General features: G+C 41.5%; 1 protein-coding gene across 18 annotated transcripts in view; it reads right to left on the reverse strand.

Moving 5' to 3' along the window:
* Positions 1 to 17824, reverse strand: part of LOC127575471 (regulating synaptic membrane exocytosis protein 1-like) — a 587418-nt gene that overhangs the window by 132433 nt on the left and 437161 nt on the right. The window lies entirely within an intron of this gene.

Below are 17824 nucleotides of genomic sequence, written 5' to 3' on the forward strand. Positions count from 1 at the left end.
TTTCTGCTTGTAACTCACAAAATGTAGCAGGATTGCTCAAACATTAAGTATTTGATTTGGGTGTTTTTAGAACTTTGAAAAACATTATGACGCTAGCTCAACCCCAAAGGGTCATACTTCAAGATCTGCCACTGGGCTGCAAAGTTTCCTCTGAGCTGGAATCACACTTGTCTGCTTAAAGTGCAACAGCTGATCTTGGAGGGCTGTGAAAGGTAAATCCAAGTTGAGGATTTTGGGAATTGATGTGATAATTCAAGAAACAACTGAACATTGCAGGATGTCAAGGATCAGGTGTAAAAAATAGGAAGAAAAGTCTTCAAGTCCTCTGCAGACCAATTGAAAAACATGATAGATTTCAATAATTTAGTTTCTCTGGGAGACCCAATTTATGTGCATATTATGACTACAATTTCATATTAAAACTATTATTTATATAAACTCTCCCAGGCTGGAACATGTTCATGATTCAGAATAATTTGCAAGGTTGCAGTAAATGATTTTGTGTGAGCTGAGTCAGCAAGGACGAATCAGCGGAAGACTGAACCCGCATCAGTGGAAAGTGTGGAGCCAGACCGGAAGATCAGGGATCAGCCCACATCACACAAAACACACACAAGTCAAGGAGATCTGTTATGTCAACATCTCAGTGCTTCAATGCTAACCTTACAAAGGCCAATGCCATCACTAAAATAAAGCACCCCAGGCACTGAAAGATGACTTTAAATTGGCATACATAGGAAAATAAAAATTTGGTCCCAATGAATCAATGAAATACGTTATATGAACTGGTTTCAAAATAAAGTGTTGCTCTGATATTTGAAACTCATCTATGGACAATAAACACTCCATTCCTCATTGGGATGTCTCTGAAACCATTTCCATCCAGTGGATGACAATGTTTTGTCCCTCACTGGTTATTAACAGCTTTGCAACCTACCAAAGTCTGACAGATTTTCCTCCTCACTGATGCTGCCCCTTCCTCCCTCAAACTCACTGACACTACCCACTCCCCACTGACACTGCCCTCTCTCTCATTCACAATCTCCCCTCACAATGCCATCTCCTCCACTCAGTGCTCTCTCCCTCACTCCTTTGGGCCCTTACTCATTCACACTCTTCCCTCCCTTACTTACACACACTGCCTACTCCCTCAGTCACACTCTTCCCTCACTCTCAATGCCACCTCCTGCACCCACTGCCCCCTCCCCCACTGATACTGTTAACCCTCAATCTCATTCCCTTTTCCCCCTCACATATTGTTCCCTCCCCACTCACACTCTTCTCTCCCTCATTTCACATTCACTGACCCTCCACTCATACTTCTGTCTCCCTCACTGTTACTGCCCTCTCTCACCAACACTGTGCCAGCCATCACTCACTCTCTTCCCTCCCTCCCTCACTGAAATGTGGTTCCCTCATCCAAATCATTGCTATTAATTGTGAAAACGTGAGACCCCAGCACCAGCTTCAGCTGCTGATTTTTGGCAATAGCTCCCAACTTAAAAATGACCTATTTATTCCTGATTTCTATTTTCTCCTATTAACAGATCCTTAAACCAGGCTCCAGTAACGGATAGTCATAGCACATAGAACAGTACAGCACAGGAACAGGCCGTTTGGTCTATATTGTTATGCCGAACTAAATAAAGTAGTAATTAATGCCTAACAAAACCAATCCCTTCTGCCTACACAATGTCCATATGCTTCCAATCTCTGCACATTCATGTGCCTATTAAATGCCTCTATCATATCTGCCTCCATTACCATCCCGGCAGCGCATTCCAGGCACCCACCACTCTCTGTGTAAAAAACTTGCCCCGCACATCTCCTTTGAATTTACCCCCTCTCACCTCAAATGCATGCCCTCTAGTATTAGACATTTCAACCATGGGAAATAAAGATACCTGCTGTCTACTCTATCTATGCCTCTGTTATCTTATAAACTTCTATCAGGTATCCCCCTCAGCCTCCGCCACTCCAGAGAAAACTACCCAAGTTTGTCCAACTGCCCATGCCCTCCAAACAATGCAGCATGGTTATCATATTAGCAAGCTCCACACTGATCTCACCCTGCTCCATGTCCTTCTCCTTGGTGAATACTGATGCAAAGTACTCATTTAGGACCTCACCCACATCCTCCGCCTCCAATCTCATGTTCCCTCTCTTATCCTTGAGTGGTCCTACCCTCTCTCTAGTTATCCTCTTGTTCTTGAAGTATGTATAGAATGTCTTAGGTTCCTCTTTAATCCTACTTGCTAAGAACATTTCATGGCCCCTCCTGGCTCTCCTAATTCCCTTCTTGAGTTCTTTTCTAGCTTCTTTATAATCCTCAAGTGCTCTGTTTGATTTTAGTTTCTTAAACATTATATATGCTTCCTTTTTGTTCTTGACTAAATTCACCATCTCTATCATAATCCATGGTTCTTTTGAACTTGACTTTATATTAGGGAAGTTGAAGTCACCCACAACAACAGGCCTGTGAGTTATACAACATGGAAACAGGCAGCAAAGAGGCAGTGGCAAATTAACCATCCAATCTACACATCTTCAGGATGTTCAAGGAAACCGGAGAACCCAGGAAAACGTATGCAGTCACAGGAAGAATGCATGCAGACATCACCAAGATCAGATTTGAGGCAGCAGCTTGACTAACATTTCCGTGTGTGTTATGATTGTGCAACACTTTATCAAATACCAAAAGCTGGTTTGCCTGGATCTATTCCTTAAAAAACTTTAACCTGATTTGCCAAGTATGATTCTTCTTTCATACGACCATGTTGACTCTGCTCAATTCTAATGTCATCACTTCACCAAAAATCAAACCCAGCATTCTCCCTCTTGCTAACATCAGGTTAAGTTGTTTATTATTTCCTGTTTTCATCTCTCCCTTCTTTTTAAAATTAGTGGAGCTATATTTGTTACCTTCCAACCTGTGGGAGCCATTCTAGAATAGATTGAATTCTAGAAGATGAGAACAAGGGCGTCCACTATCTCCACATCTTTAAAAACCTTGGGGGTGCAGGTCACCAGGTTGAGGATTTCTCTCTTTTCCATCTCATTGATTTCTCCAATCCTTGTTTTTCTTCTAGTGCTGGTTTATTTCAGCTCATTGACTTGATTTTGAGCATCTGCAGTGTGTAGCTTTTGTACAGTCTCCCTGCTATTTCAGCCTTCATGAACTCCAATACACACACAGCTGCATCTAATAAAACACCTCCTTCAATAACTTCACCCCAATTGCAAAATTCCTAAAATCATCCCAATTCTACCAGTAAAGCTTCTGAGAATCATAGGATAAGGATTGCCTCCGATAGTTGACTCAGTTGAGGTATTTGTTGTAAATCACTTTTCTAATTCCTACAATAGGGGCATCAGATGCCCGAAAGAAGCGCAGCCAAATGGTCATTTGTGAGCTTGGTTATTGAACTTTGGGAGGTTATCCAGCATTGTACATTGCAGCTGGATCCTATAATGTCCTGGTTAAACAATAAAAGACACTGCTTAAGCAGGACTGGGAACCTCTGGCTAATTTTATTTCTGGTGAAGGAGGTGAGATATGGACAAGGATAAAAGATCAGCTGGTTAACAGAAAATAGAGAGTAGGCAGAAATGGAGTTATTTCTGTTTGGCAATGAGTGGTGTGCCATTATTGAGGAATCTCAATTTTTTACAACTTATAGAGATGACTTGAATGAAAGCACTCCAGGTTTGATTGCTAAATTTGCTGATGGCACAAAGATAGTTAGCAAAGTAAGCTGTGAAGAGGACATAATGAAGCTATGAAGGGATATAGACTGCAGCAAATCACAGAGATGGAAGAATAATATGGTTATTATTTCAATGGCCCAATACTAACTGGGACTGATTTAGCATGAAAGGCTTAGAGGGGGAGGAAATTTTAAGGAGTGAAATAATGCATTCTGTGAGGTCAAGTTCTGGTGGAACATATAGAGTAAATGGCAGGGATCTTAGGAGTGTTGTTGTGCAGAGAGAACTTGTGGTGTAAGTCCACAGCTCCTTGAAAGTGGTGAGGCAACTGGATAGGGTAGGATATTGATAAATTGGTAATAATGGGCAAAGCAATGGCTGATGGAATTTAATCTTTATGTGAAAGGACTAATAAGGGTAGGTCATGGTAGGGCCCTAGGGAGTACTGAGGAACAAAAAGACCTTGGTGTAGAAGTTCAAGGATCCCCTGAAGGGGGCAGCATAAGGAAAGAAGGCATACAGGATACCAACCTTCATTAGCCAGGGCACAGAATGTTAGAGCAGGGAGTGCATAGTACAGCTTTATAAAACATTGGTTAGGCCACAGCTGCAGTACTGTGTGGGGTTCTGGTCATCACACTGTGGAGAAGACATGATTGCACTGGAGAGGGTGCAGAGGAGATTCATTAAGATATTGCTTGGGATAGAGGGTTTCAGTTATGAGGAAAGACGGGATAGACTGGGTTTGTTTTCCTTGGAGTGGAGGAGGCTAAGAGGGTTTGGGGGGACCTGACTAAGGTATACAAAATTATGAGAGGGCATTGATAGGGTAGATAGTAGGAAAATTTGTCCCATGACAGAAGTATTAAAAACTAGAGGGCATTGGTTTAGGATTTTAAGTAAGATGTTTAGAGGGAATTTGAGGAATTTTTTTTTCACCCAGAGGATGGCTGTAATCTGGAACACACTGCATGAGAGGGTGGAAGAAACAGGTACTCTCACACCATTTAAATAGCATCCAGATGAGCACTTGAATTTCCAAAGCATAGCAGGGTAAATAGGCTTAGTGTAGATGGGTAATTAATAGCTGAATGGATGTGATGGGCAGAATGGTCTGTTTCTGTGCTGGATGACTCTATGAGATAGGTTAGGTAAATGCACAAAGACCTGACAAATGGAGAACAATGTGGGAAAGTGTGAATTTGTCTATTTTGGTAGGAAAAAAAAGTCATCTGAATGGCAAGAGTGCAAAGCTCTGAGATGCAGAGGGATTTGAGTGTCCCAGTGCATGATTTGCAAAAGACAAGTGTGAAAAGTAATTGAACAAACTAATCAATTATTACTATTTATTGCTAGGGATCTGAATATAAACATAGGGAGATTATGCTTCAATTATATAGGACATTGGTGATACCACATCTGGAGTACTGTGCATAGTATTGGTCTCCTTATTTAAGGAAGGATGTTAATGTGTTGGAAGCATTTCAGAGAAGGTTTACTTGACAAATACCTGGCTTGGTTGTGGAATGGGCCTCCTGGGCAGAGGGTCATATAGGCACTTGCATGGCAAGCTTGTGTAATATTAACCTGGATCTACTCATGGATCACATACCAATCAGATGGTGGAAGTGATGCCAGAGATGGTGAACACCAGCTCATCATTTGGATATGACTGTTGTGTATTGGTATGGCTACAATAATGCATCTCTGCCTGTGCATAATAATGAAAACTTTTGTATAATTGGGGTGAGTTGTAGGATTGAGCCGTGATTTTGCAGTGAATGGGCCACTCTCCCTTGCAAGTAAGACTAAATAATTACAAATCTGTTCAGAATGAGCCAGGGTTATGTGAGTGATAGTCTGCTCCACAACTGCTGAAGTGTCTTATAAGAGGGTAAATAGGCTTGGCTTGTATCCACTGGAGTTTACAATAGTGAGAGGGCCCTTGGTTAAAACATACAAGATCCTAAGGGGTTGTGACAGGTTGAATGTGGAGAGGATGTTTCCTCTTGTGACCTCTTCTGGTCACAATATAAAAATTGCCAATTTAAGGCAGAAATGATGAGAAATTTTTTCTCAGAGAACTCTCCCTCAAACAGTGGTGGAGGAGGAGTTTTTGAATATTTTTAAGGTAGAGCTGGATAGATATCTATAAGCAAGGAAGTGAAGGATTAAGGAGGGCAGACAGGAAAACAGAGGTGAAGTTACAATGGGATCAGCCATCATCTTATTTAATTTAAAAGGCACATGCACAGTTATTCACAAATCTATTGTGCTTGCTAATTTGGCATCTACTTAAGTAATGCCTCAGTTTTAATATTCTCAGCTTTGGTTTTAAATCCCTTCACGTGTCACAACACCCTACCTCTGCAATCTCTTTCAATAGTATTGCCCAGCTATTTGCACCCCTCCATTTCTGGCCTCTTGATCTTCCACTATCACCAGCTGTGCCTTAATCTGCCATGGTCCTATACTCTGGAATTCCTTCCCATAACCTCCTTGCCTGACTGCTCCCCTTTCTCCTTTAAGACGCTGCTTTAAAACTACCTCATTGCCCAAACCTTTGGTCATCTGTCCTCACATATTTATTTGACTTGGAGCAAATTTTATTTGCTGATATTCCTGTGAAGCAAGTTAAGATGCTTCATTAAAGGTTCCACATGAACACAGTCTGTTGTTGACTTCATTTTAAGGGCTGGAATAAAAAGTGTCATAAATCATGCTATGGTTACATAAAGCTCTGGTTAGACTACAGCCACATTTTAGGAAGGATATACTGGCTCTGGAAGGAGAAGGTGCAGTACAAAGTCACCAGATAGATGCTCAGTATAAAGTTAAATTATGAGGAAAGCGAGCATGCATAAGAATTGTATTCTCCCTAGTACAGGTCAAGGAGGATTCCAATTAGGTGTTAAGTTGATTTAAGTTTTTATAGGTTAGGTGGAAAGAAACCAATTTCTCTGGTGGGGTGAGGGAATCCAGGACAAGGGAACATAACCTTAAAATAGAGCCAGCCCACTCCTTCACACAAAGGATATCTGGAACAACCCCTCCAAAAAATCTTCTCTGCTAACCTAACAAAAACTTCAAGTTGTAACTGACAAATTGTTAGGCTAGGAAATTAATTATTATAGAACCAAGGTAGTAGATAGAATTAAGGTACAGATCAGCCGAATCTGTTACAGAATAGTGCAATAGGTCAGAGTGGTTGATGGCCAATGCAAATGGAATTTTGGCCTTCATTGCTAGAGGGACTGAATTTAAGAGTAGGGAGGTTATGCCTGCAACTGTACAGGGTACTGGTGAGGCTGCACCTGGAGTACTGCATGCAGTTCTGGTCTCCTTACTTGAGAAAAGATACACTGGCTTTGGAGGTGGTGCAGAGGAGGTTCACCAGGTTGATTCCAGAGATGAGGGGGTTAGCCTATGAGGAGAGACTGAGTCGCCTGGGACTACACTCACCGGAATTCAGAAGAATGAGAGGGGATCTTATAGAAACATATAAAATTATGAAAGGAATAGATAAGATAGAGGCAGCTAAGTTGTTTCCACTGGTAAGCAAGACTAGAACTAGAGGACATAGCCTCAAGATTCAGGGGAGTAGATTTAGGACAGAGATGATGAGGAACTGCTTTTCCCAGAGAGCAGTGAATCTGTGGAATTCTCTGCCCAGGGAAGCAGTAGAGGCTACCTCATTAAATATATTTCAGACACAGTTAGATAGATTTTTGCATAGTAAAGGAATTAAGGGTTAAGGGGAAAAGGCAGGTAGGTGGATCTGAGTCCACGGCCAGATCAGCCACGACCTTATTGAATGGCGGAGTAGGCGCGACGGGCCAGATGGCTTCCTCCTACTCCTAGTTCTTATGTTCTAATGCCTGCTTCCATATACCTTCATATCTTCTTGGGCTGCATGGTTTAGTACATACAGTAAGGGGCAGTTAATGGACAGCTCTTTTAAAATTACTTCGTTTTTTTTTAAATTCATCAAAAGAAAGCTACATTGCTTTAAAACTGCAACCTATTGTTAAATCCAGCCACAGAAGGGCTAGTATATTCTATTCCCTGGTTCTCCAAGTAGCAGGAAAGCAGCTGGAACATCCAGACACTTTCAACCCTTCTTACCTAACCAAGATGTCTGTAAATGATAATATCCGTGATTCCCGACTCTCAGATCTGTCCAGTCTAAAGCTGGATTTAAAGCAGGAAGGCAAAGTGGAGCTTCAGAAGCAGTTTGAAAATTAAATATTAAAAGCAAATTATTAGTTCATGCAAACGTATAGAATAATTCACTCTAGAACAAAATTTCAAATACATTAAAATAATAAGGTAGCAAATAAGAGACATGACAAGCAAGAAAAATAACAGAAGAGATGTTAAATAAATTCAAATAATGCTAATTCTGACTAATCATTAGAAATCTGAGCCCCTGGGGGGGAGAAAAAACTGCTTTCTCCTCATTTTAACAAAAACTGCATTGAAAATCTCAATTTTCTGGAAATAGATCTCATAAAAACTATAGCTGACAGTTGTATTCATTTTTAACAAATTGACTGAAGGTTTTGTCTTAATTCTGATGAAACTAATTGAAGAAATGAGATTCATCAGGCAAAGGTGAAAATAGTAAAAAATTGACTACAGCAAAAAAATAAAGTCACGCTTAAACTAACATGGTACATTTCAAGAGGAAGTAAAATTGAAAGAGGAAAGAGATCCATAGCCAGGAAAAGATGAACTACGATAATGGATGTCAATGTACAATCTGCTTATGCCTCTGTAACTATCTCATGAGCAACAGTCTCCAAACCAAGCACATTCCACATTTCTTCATGCCTGTATCATAGCAATGCTTTAAGGCATTGTGGCAAGGTTCCATGCTCTGGAATTCCCACCCTAACCTCAGCTGTTTCTCTGCTTCCTCTATAATCCAACTATGTGACCAAACATAAGGTTATGCCATCCTGATTAACCCCACTACCCACACGCCCCACAATATTTTGCTCATCATCCACTTCCCTTTCTTGACGCACAATGCTGCTTCTATATTGAAGGGGCCGCATCCTCAAAATGATGACTGTGTCCTGCTAGTTTAATGGTACACCAGCTCATCACACTAGTCCCATGGTACAGCAACTGGTCAACTGAACCCATTACAGAGCAGCTGTCTCCTATACAACAACTTAAGTGTACTGTCAAGAAAATTTGGGAGGGCCAGGAACCTAGAGATCCTGTCTGATTTAACAGCAGGGTCAATATTGTTCTGCTTTCTGCCAGTTAATAGGGCAAAGGATGCCACATACAATGCTAATTCAATTCTTTGTTTTGAATTATAATCCTTGAAATCCTTGTACAAGAAATCACTACTTACTTTCTGGTACCAGCACCCAAGTTGTGTGTCAAAATAATTTCTTTAAGGTTGGTTTAAAGATTGATTTCTTGGTTTTATCCACAATGGAGTGAAAAGCAGTAAACAAGGATACAAAAGTATGAAGTTCAAGTGCGAGTTAATTTGGCTTTAATTTGCTCAGCCTGGCAGCCAAGAAGGTATGGATCACATCCCATACCAGCTAGACACCCTTCAGTTACAAAATCTTGAGGAACCAGGAGTGTGGTGGGTGGTTAACAGTGAGGCAGAGTTGGTGTGTGGTGTTCAGAGACTGGCATTCAAGGCTCAATACCAGTGGGGCTGTGACACTTTGACACGATCCCACATGGGAGACTTCTCAAAATGGTTAGAAGCCACGGGATCCAGGAGAAGCTAGCAAACTGGATTCAAAATTGACTTCAGTAATAGGGGGCAGAGGATGATGGTGAAGGGTTGTTGCTGTGACTGGAAGTCAGACAAATATCCTGCAGGAATCAGTGCTGGGACTCTTACTGTTACACTAAAGATCTGATTGTGACTTATGTAGGTATAAACTAAGAACAAAGAACACAGAACAAAGAACAGTACAGCACAGGAACAGACCTTTTGGCCCATGACGTCTGTGCCAAATGAGATGCTGAACTAAACTACATTTCTTCTGCCTGTACATGATCCATATCCTTCCATTCCCTGCTGGTTTGAGTGCCTAACAGCCTCTTAAATGTCACCATCGTATCTGCTTTCATCACTATCCCTGGCAGCCCGTTGCAGGTGTGTACCACTCTCTGTATTAAAAAACCTGCCCCACACATCTCCTTTAAACCCTTCCCATCTCATCTTAAATGCATGTCTTCTAGTACTTGACATTTCTACCCTGGGAAAAAGATTCTGACCGTCTACCCTATCTATGCCTCTTATAAGTTTATAAACTTATCAGGTGTCCCCTCAGCTTCTGATGTTCCAGAGAAAACAATCCAAGTTTGTTCAACCTCTCTTTACAGCTCATACTCTCTAACCCAGGCAGAATCCTGGTAAACCTCTTCTGCACTCATTCCAAAGCCTCCACATCCTTCCTGTAGTGAGGTGACCAAACTGCAAACAATACTCCAAGTGTGGTTTAACGAAAGTTTTATTTAGTTGCAACATGACTTCCTTACTTTTATATTTGATGCCCCAAGCAATGAAGGCAACCATACCAGATACCTTCTTTACCACTCTATTTACATACATGGCCATTTTGAGGAAGCTATGGACTTGGACCCCAAGATCCCTCTGAATATCAATGCTGTTAATGGTCCTGTCATTAAATGTACACTTACATTTGATCTCCTAAAGTACAACACCTCACACCTGCTTGGATTAAACTCCATCTGCCATTTTGCTGACCGCATCTCCAATTGATCTACATTGTGCTGCACTCTTTGACAGCCCTCTACATTGTGCACAACTCCACCAATCTTTGTGTCATCTGCAAAACTTACTAACCCACAAATCCACGTTTTCATCCAAGTCATTTATATATATCACAAACAGCAGAGGTCCCAGTATGGATCCCTGTGGAAGATCACTAGTCGTGGACCTCCAGCCAGAATAAGACCCATTGACCACTACCCTATGTCTTTCACGGGCAAGCCAATTCTGAATCCAATCGGCCAAGTCATCATGAATCCTTTGCATCTTAATCTTCTGGATGAGCCGATCATGAGGGACCTTATTGAATGCCTCATTAAAATCCATGTGGACAGCAACAAAATACCCTTGCATATTAGCAAGCTCCACACTAATCTCACTGTCTTCCATGTCCTTCTCCTAGGTGAATACCGATGCAAAGTACTCATTTAGGACCTCACCCACATCCTCTTCCTCCAAGCACATGTTCCCTCCTTTATCCTTGAGTGGTCCGACCCTCTCCCTAGTTTTCCTCTTGCTCTTGATGTACTTATGGAATGCCTTGGGATTCTCTTTAATCCTATTTGCCAAGGATTTTTCATGGCAACTCCTGCCTTTCCTAATTCCCTTCTTGGGTTCTTATCTGGCTTCTTTATATTCTTCAAAGATAAACAAAAGTGAAAACATAAATAATTGAGGTTGATGGTGAACACGGAAAATGCATCAAATGTCACTGCATGGTGCTGAAGGACTTGTTCAAAGACCTGTCTTCAGCCTGTTCAGCCACTGCCTCATCTGCTGAAACAGGATGGACAGGTGTTACCTCCAAATGATTACAAGCAATTTTGACTGTGTCTTCTCTCAACCTTGTGTCTGAAATTGAAACTAATATGTTGCTGGTGAAGAAGGGTGAAATTATTTAAGAGGACACAATTTGAGGGATTTGCAATTAAATTTGAAAAGACCATAAGTTTGTGAAAAATGTTTAGAAATAGCAACAAAATGCTTCTAAAACCAGGGGATGATTTTTTGGCAATAACAATACCTGAAGGCATTATATCACCTCAGCAAAAAAAATAAACAAGATGACTGCTGTTTGGTGTACATCAAGATCTTGAGGCATCAATGATATCCTTTTAAACTCAGGGAGCATATAAAACATAACATTTATCCATTACATTTGTCTTCAGTATTTAAAGACAGCAGTCCATAGCTGAGAAGGTCATTTTGTCCATGTAGTGCTGACATTGAAAAGAGAATATTGACTTTGGGAAATCATGAATGGTTGAGCATGGTTCATAATATGGAAAGGCATCTCTGGCAAAAAATTATTTCCATATTAAATATCATCATTTTAATTTTTCTCATTTGGATTCTCATGAGGGGAAATCTTTAAGATTACTGAAATAAAGACAGAAATTGCTGGAAATACTTAGCAGGTCAGGCCCATCTGTGGGAAAAGGTACAGAGTGAAAGCTTCATCAGGTCAAGGACCCTTCATCAGAACGGGAAAGGAGACAAAAGTAACTTGTTAATCTGCAAGGAGGGTGGGAGAGGGGATGATGTCTCTGACAGGATAAAACCAGGGTAATGATGTGGATAAACTGTAAACAAGGTTATCTGGTCAATGAGTGCATGGTAGCAGTTAGAGAGTGAAAACATGGATAAAAGAACATGGACAAAAGAATGTAGGAGTAGTGAAATGCAGAGCAGGGAGACATGCCCAGCTGGAGAAAAAAGGTTAAAAAAGGGATATAAAAAAAGCAGAATCATTTCTTTCCTCAGAAAGGAGAATATGCTCAGCCTTACCTGTTGGGCATGTCTTCCTGCTCTGTATTTCACAAATCCTACACTCTTTTGCCTATGTTCTTTTGTCTCTGTCCTCAATTTCCAGTGCTCATTGACCAGATAACCTTATTTTACAGTTTACCCCCATGGTCACTTCAATTTAACTCTGTCAAAGACATCCCTCCTCCCCCATACTCCCTGCAGCTTAACAAGCTTCTTTTGTCTCCTTCCCAGTTCTGACAAAAGATCATTGACCTGAAACCTTAGTTCCGAATCCCTTCCCACAGATGTGGCCTGATCTGCTGAGTTTTTCCAGCATTTTCCATTTTTACTTCAGATTTCCACCCTCTGCAGCTATTTTTTTTATTTTCACTCTTCAAGATTACCTTTTTCCTGTTCAAAATACAGATTAAAAAATCATGTGAGAAACTGCAGATATTTTTAAACTAAAAATTAATTTGACACACAAGTTGGCAAACTATATCAGAAGGAATGCAATTTTTCATACAACTCCTAAAGTTTTTCATACAACACCTAAAGACAAGGAAATAATCAAGTGCTGTGTCTTGGAGAACCAAAAGCTCCTATCCTAGGGCATCTTGTCCCAATATTGTCTCTGGTCCACCTGAATACTTTTATAGAAGGTGTCATTTTATATTAGTTTCCTTTCTAAGCCAGCTGTCCAATTATCAAAAGAGTCTCTTCCTTGCAAGGCTTGCATTCTTACCTCTGCAAACGTTTACATGGTTTTTTTCATATCAATCATTTTCGGTACAATCTCAAAAGCTCTACTTTGTCCAGCAAATAGATATGTTTCTCTCAAAGCTTCCAACACAACATGCACTCTGGCTTCATCTAATGTATACCTTATACCAAGTAAGTTTCATTCTAATTCTATTATCTTAGCCTATAAATTAAATATTAAATGTCCAATATTTTACACAGGAAGTGCGGTAGAAGGTCTGTGTTCCAAGCAATGGGGAAGTTGCACATTACCTGCTGATTTTAAATCAGCCTCTCATTTGGCTGGGTAAATATGGCTCTCTATGGAAGAAAACTTTCACAATATGAACCCTAGTACTGTAAAAACAGCAATGGGCTTGAAATTAAGGGGCGGGGGAAACTCTCCCTATTGAAGATATTTAATTTCCTCTCTCCCTTTTATACTCAAGGGCATGGGGTTAACATTGAGGCCTATTTTATCATAGCACCAATCAAATCTATCATAATGGTAAATCTCCTCTGCTCTGTCTCCATCACTGAGATCCTCCTGAAGGTGTACTGCCCACAAATGGAAATAATATGCACACTGAAGTCAAACGGATTCACGTGATCCTCTGAAATCAATGCCCCTATCCTATGGACCCTCTGCTTTTATTAAGGGATACAAAATACATTTTACCAACTTGATCCATGTACATAAACTCCCAGACTCCCACCCACTTTGAAAGTGGACCATTTTGCTTATATTGCCAGTTTCTCTTGAGTATTCATTCTGATGAACACTACCACACACCTTCACTGCATTAAATTCCAGCTACCAGGTTCCTGCCTTTTTCACCACTGTTGGTTTATGAAATTTGTAATAAAAATGCTAAATAATTAGTACATTTCTAAGTTCAATGTGGTCTCCACTTTGAAAATATTCCCCGCATGCCCAAGTGCCAGCCAGTAATATTTATCAAAAAGATCAGTGGTCCGAGTACCAAAAACTGGATGCACCACTGTGATCATCTCTCTAGTTTAAGAAACAACCATTTACTGCTATTCTTGTTTTTTGCTACCACTATTTGAGTCATAGAGTTGTACAGCACAGAAAAAGGCCCTTTGGCCCATAGGTGTCCATTCCGACCAAGATGTATATTCAGGCTAATCCCATTTCCCAGCACTTGGCCCATATCCCTCTAAACTCTTGTCATCCATTTACCTGTCCACATACTTCTTAAATCTATCTGATGTACCTGCCTCAACCACTTCCTCTGGCAACCGGTTCCATATATCTACCACCCGTTGTGTAAAAAAGTTGCTCTTCATGTTCTTATTGAACCTTTCACCCCTAACCTTAAAACTGTGTCCTCTAGTTTTTGATTCCCCAACCCTGGTAAAAAGACCACTCACTCTATCTATGGCCCTCATGATTTTACATACCCCTATGAGATCACTTCTCAAAGGAGTACAGGCCCAGCCTGTCTAACCTCTTCCTATTACTCAGTCCCTTGAGTCCTGGCAACATCCTTGTCAGTGCTTTTTGCACTCTTTCCAGTTTAATCACATCCTTCCTATAACAAGGTGACCAAAACTGAACACAATACTCCAAGTGTGGCCTCACCAATGTCTTGTACAATCGCAACATAACCTCCTAGCTTCTAGATTCAATGCCCTGACTGATGAAGGGCAGTATGCAAGAGCCTTCTTCACTGCCCTGTGACTTCACTTTAAGGGAACTATGCACCTGTGCTCTGTTCTACAACAGTACACAGGCCCCTTCCGTTCAATGTAAAAATCCTACCTTGATTTGTCCTTCCAAAATGTAACACTTTGCTCTTACCTGAATTAAATTCCATTTGCCATTCCTCAGCCCACCTACCCAGTCAATCAAGGTCCCGCTGCAATTCTTGATATTCCTCTTTGCTGTCTACGACACTACCTATTTTTGTGTCATCTGCAAATTTACTAAATATTTGTCAATATATTCTTATCCAAATCATTAATATAGATGACAAATAATGATGGGCCCACCACTGACCCCTGGAGCACACCACTAGTCACAGACCTCCAGTCTGAGAAACATCCTTTCACCATCACCCTCTGTTTCCCATCATCCAGCCAATTTTCCATGTTGTAAGATATGATGACTCTAACATCCCTTGACATCCAGGGTTCCCAACTCCCAGCAGTTTTGCCTTTTACTTTAACAGGAACATGTAGTCCTTGAGCTCTTGCTAGCTCACTTCTAAAAATCTCCCACTTGCTGAAGGTCCCTTTGCTCACAAACAACCTAGCCCAATCAACCTTTGCAAGCTCCTGTCTAATACCATCAAAATTCACCTTGTCCCAATTTAGAACTTGAACCTATGGACCAGTTCTGTCCCTTTCCATAACGAGCTTAAAACTATGGTCACTGGTCATAAAGTGCTCCCCTACCGTGACCTCAGTCATTTGCCCTTCATTATTTCCCAAGAATGGATCAAGCTTTGCCCCCTCACTGGTAGGGCCTTTTATATACTGTCTGAGGAAACTTTCCTCAACACACTGAATAAATTCCACCCAACTGAGACCATTAACACCATGGCAATCCCAGTTAATGCTAAGAAGGTTAAAACCTCTTACAATGACAACTCTCCCCAATCTCCCCGCACATTTGTTCCTCTAATTATCAAGGACTCTTTGTATTTCTCAGTTCCACCCATAAAGCCTCACCAGATGATCCTTCAGTAATGGCATCTCTAACTACTGTTGGGATGTTCGCCTTGATCAAAAATGCAATGCCCCCTCCTCTCTTCCCTCCACCTCTATCCCAGAACATTAAGCTGCCACTCCTGCCCTTCTCTTAGCCATGGTTCTGTAATGGCTATAATATCCCAATCCCACGTATGTATCCATGCCCTAAGTTTATCTGCTTTACCTGTCAGACCTCTTGTACTGAAGTAAATGCAATTTAATTCAACTGACTTTCCTCACTCTTCGTCATGCTCCTTCCTGTCCTGCCTGTTCAATTTGCCTTTGCTGTCTTCTCTATCAATATCCTGCCTCCCAATTGCCTTACTTCTACTTAGGATCCCCCTCCTGCCAACCTAGTTTAAACCCTCCCTAGCAGCACTAACAAATCTGCCCGCAAGGATGTTGGTTCCCTTCCAGTTTAGGTGTAACCTGTCCCTCTTGCACAGGTCACCCCTGCCCCAGAAGAGATCCTAATGGTCCAAATATCTGAATCCATGCCCCCTGCACCAATTGTTCAGCCACATCCTCCTATTCTTTCCCTCACTAGTACATGGCACAGGTAGCAATCCAGAGATTACTACCCTGGAGGTTCTGCTACTTAACTTCTTCCCTAACTCCCTATAATTCATTCCTCAGGACCTCATCGCTACTTCTACCAATGTCATTTGTGCCAACCTGCACAACGACTTCTGTCTGCTCACCCTCTCCTTGGAGAATGTTCCACAGCTGCTCTGAGACATCCCCGGCCCTAGCACCAGGGAGGTAACACACCATCCTGGATTCCCGTTTGTGGCCACAGAACCTCCTGTCTGTCCCCCTGACTATTAAGTCTCCTACCACTAAAGTCCTGTCTGTCTTCACCCTTCCCTGCTGTGCCTCAGAGCCAGTCGCAGTGCCACGGACTTGGCTATTGCTGCTTTCTCCTGAAGGAACATCTCCCACAATAGTATCCAAAACGGTACAGTTGTTTTTGAGGGGAATGGCCACAGGAGATTCCTGCACTCTCTGCCTATTTCTCCTTGCTCTTCTTGGTGGTTACTCAACTATCTGCAGACTGAACCTTTGGAGTGACCACTCCACTAAAGCTCTTATCAATGATGCTCTTAGCATCCCGGATGGTCCTGAGTACGTCCACCTCCAGTTCCTTGATCTGGTGCTTCAGGAGCTGAAGCTGTGTGCACCTCCCGCAGGTGTAGACCTCAGGGACACTGCAAGTCTCATTGATCTCCCACATCCTGCAGGAGGCGCATGCCACTGCCCTGACTACCATACTGCTTAAAAAATTAAAAGTAATAGACCTTACCTGTTCTTACTTGTCACTCTTCTTGCCAAAACCTCTCGAGCCAAGGCCTCAAATACCTGCCACTCTAACACTGACCACTCTTTCAATGGCTGCTCCACTTTACCTTGCCTTCTTTTTACTGGCTGCTGTGACTCTCAATTAGCCATTCAGAACTGCCTCTCTGCTGGCTCCTTAGTCACCCTTCTCCCCTGCTTGCCAATCACCCCACCCCACCTCCTGGCTAATTTTATACCAACAGTGTTGCTCTTTCTTCATTTCTATAGGTTTAAGCTTTACTTGCAAATCAATACTTGGCATCTTGAAAGTCCAGATACACAATATCAATCACTTCAAAGAATTCAAATTTGTCAGTTGTGATTTGCCTTTAACATATACGTGGTTACTTTCTTTTAATAGCCCATATTCTTTTCTAAATGACTATTCATTTTGTCTCACATTGTCACTAACATTCCACTACAAAAGGCTTTTAGATAGGAACATGAATGTGCAGAGAATGGGGGGATATGGACATTGTGCAGGCAGAAGGGATTAGTTTAGTTAGGCATTTAATTACTAGTTTAATTAGTTTGGCACAACAATGTGGGCCAAAGGACCTGTTCCGGTGCTGTACTATGTTCCAATGACATTATATTAATTGTGCTATCTTTACTGGTTTTGCATCTCACTCACTTTTGATACAGGTTGTAACACCTACAATCTTCAAGCCTTCTGGCATCACTCCCAGATCTAAGGAGCTGCAGAAAACTCAAGTCAAAGACTATGCTACTTATAGCCTTACTCTCTTCAGTAATGGAGGACACATCCTACCTCAACTGGATAATTGTTCTGCT

Source organism: Pristis pectinata, chromosome 10 (genome assembly GCF_009764475.1).
Source record: "Pristis pectinata isolate sPriPec2 chromosome 10, sPriPec2.1.pri, whole genome shotgun sequence".
NCBI classification, from domain to species: Eukaryota; Metazoa; Chordata; class Chondrichthyes; order Rhinopristiformes; family Pristidae; genus Pristis; species Pristis pectinata.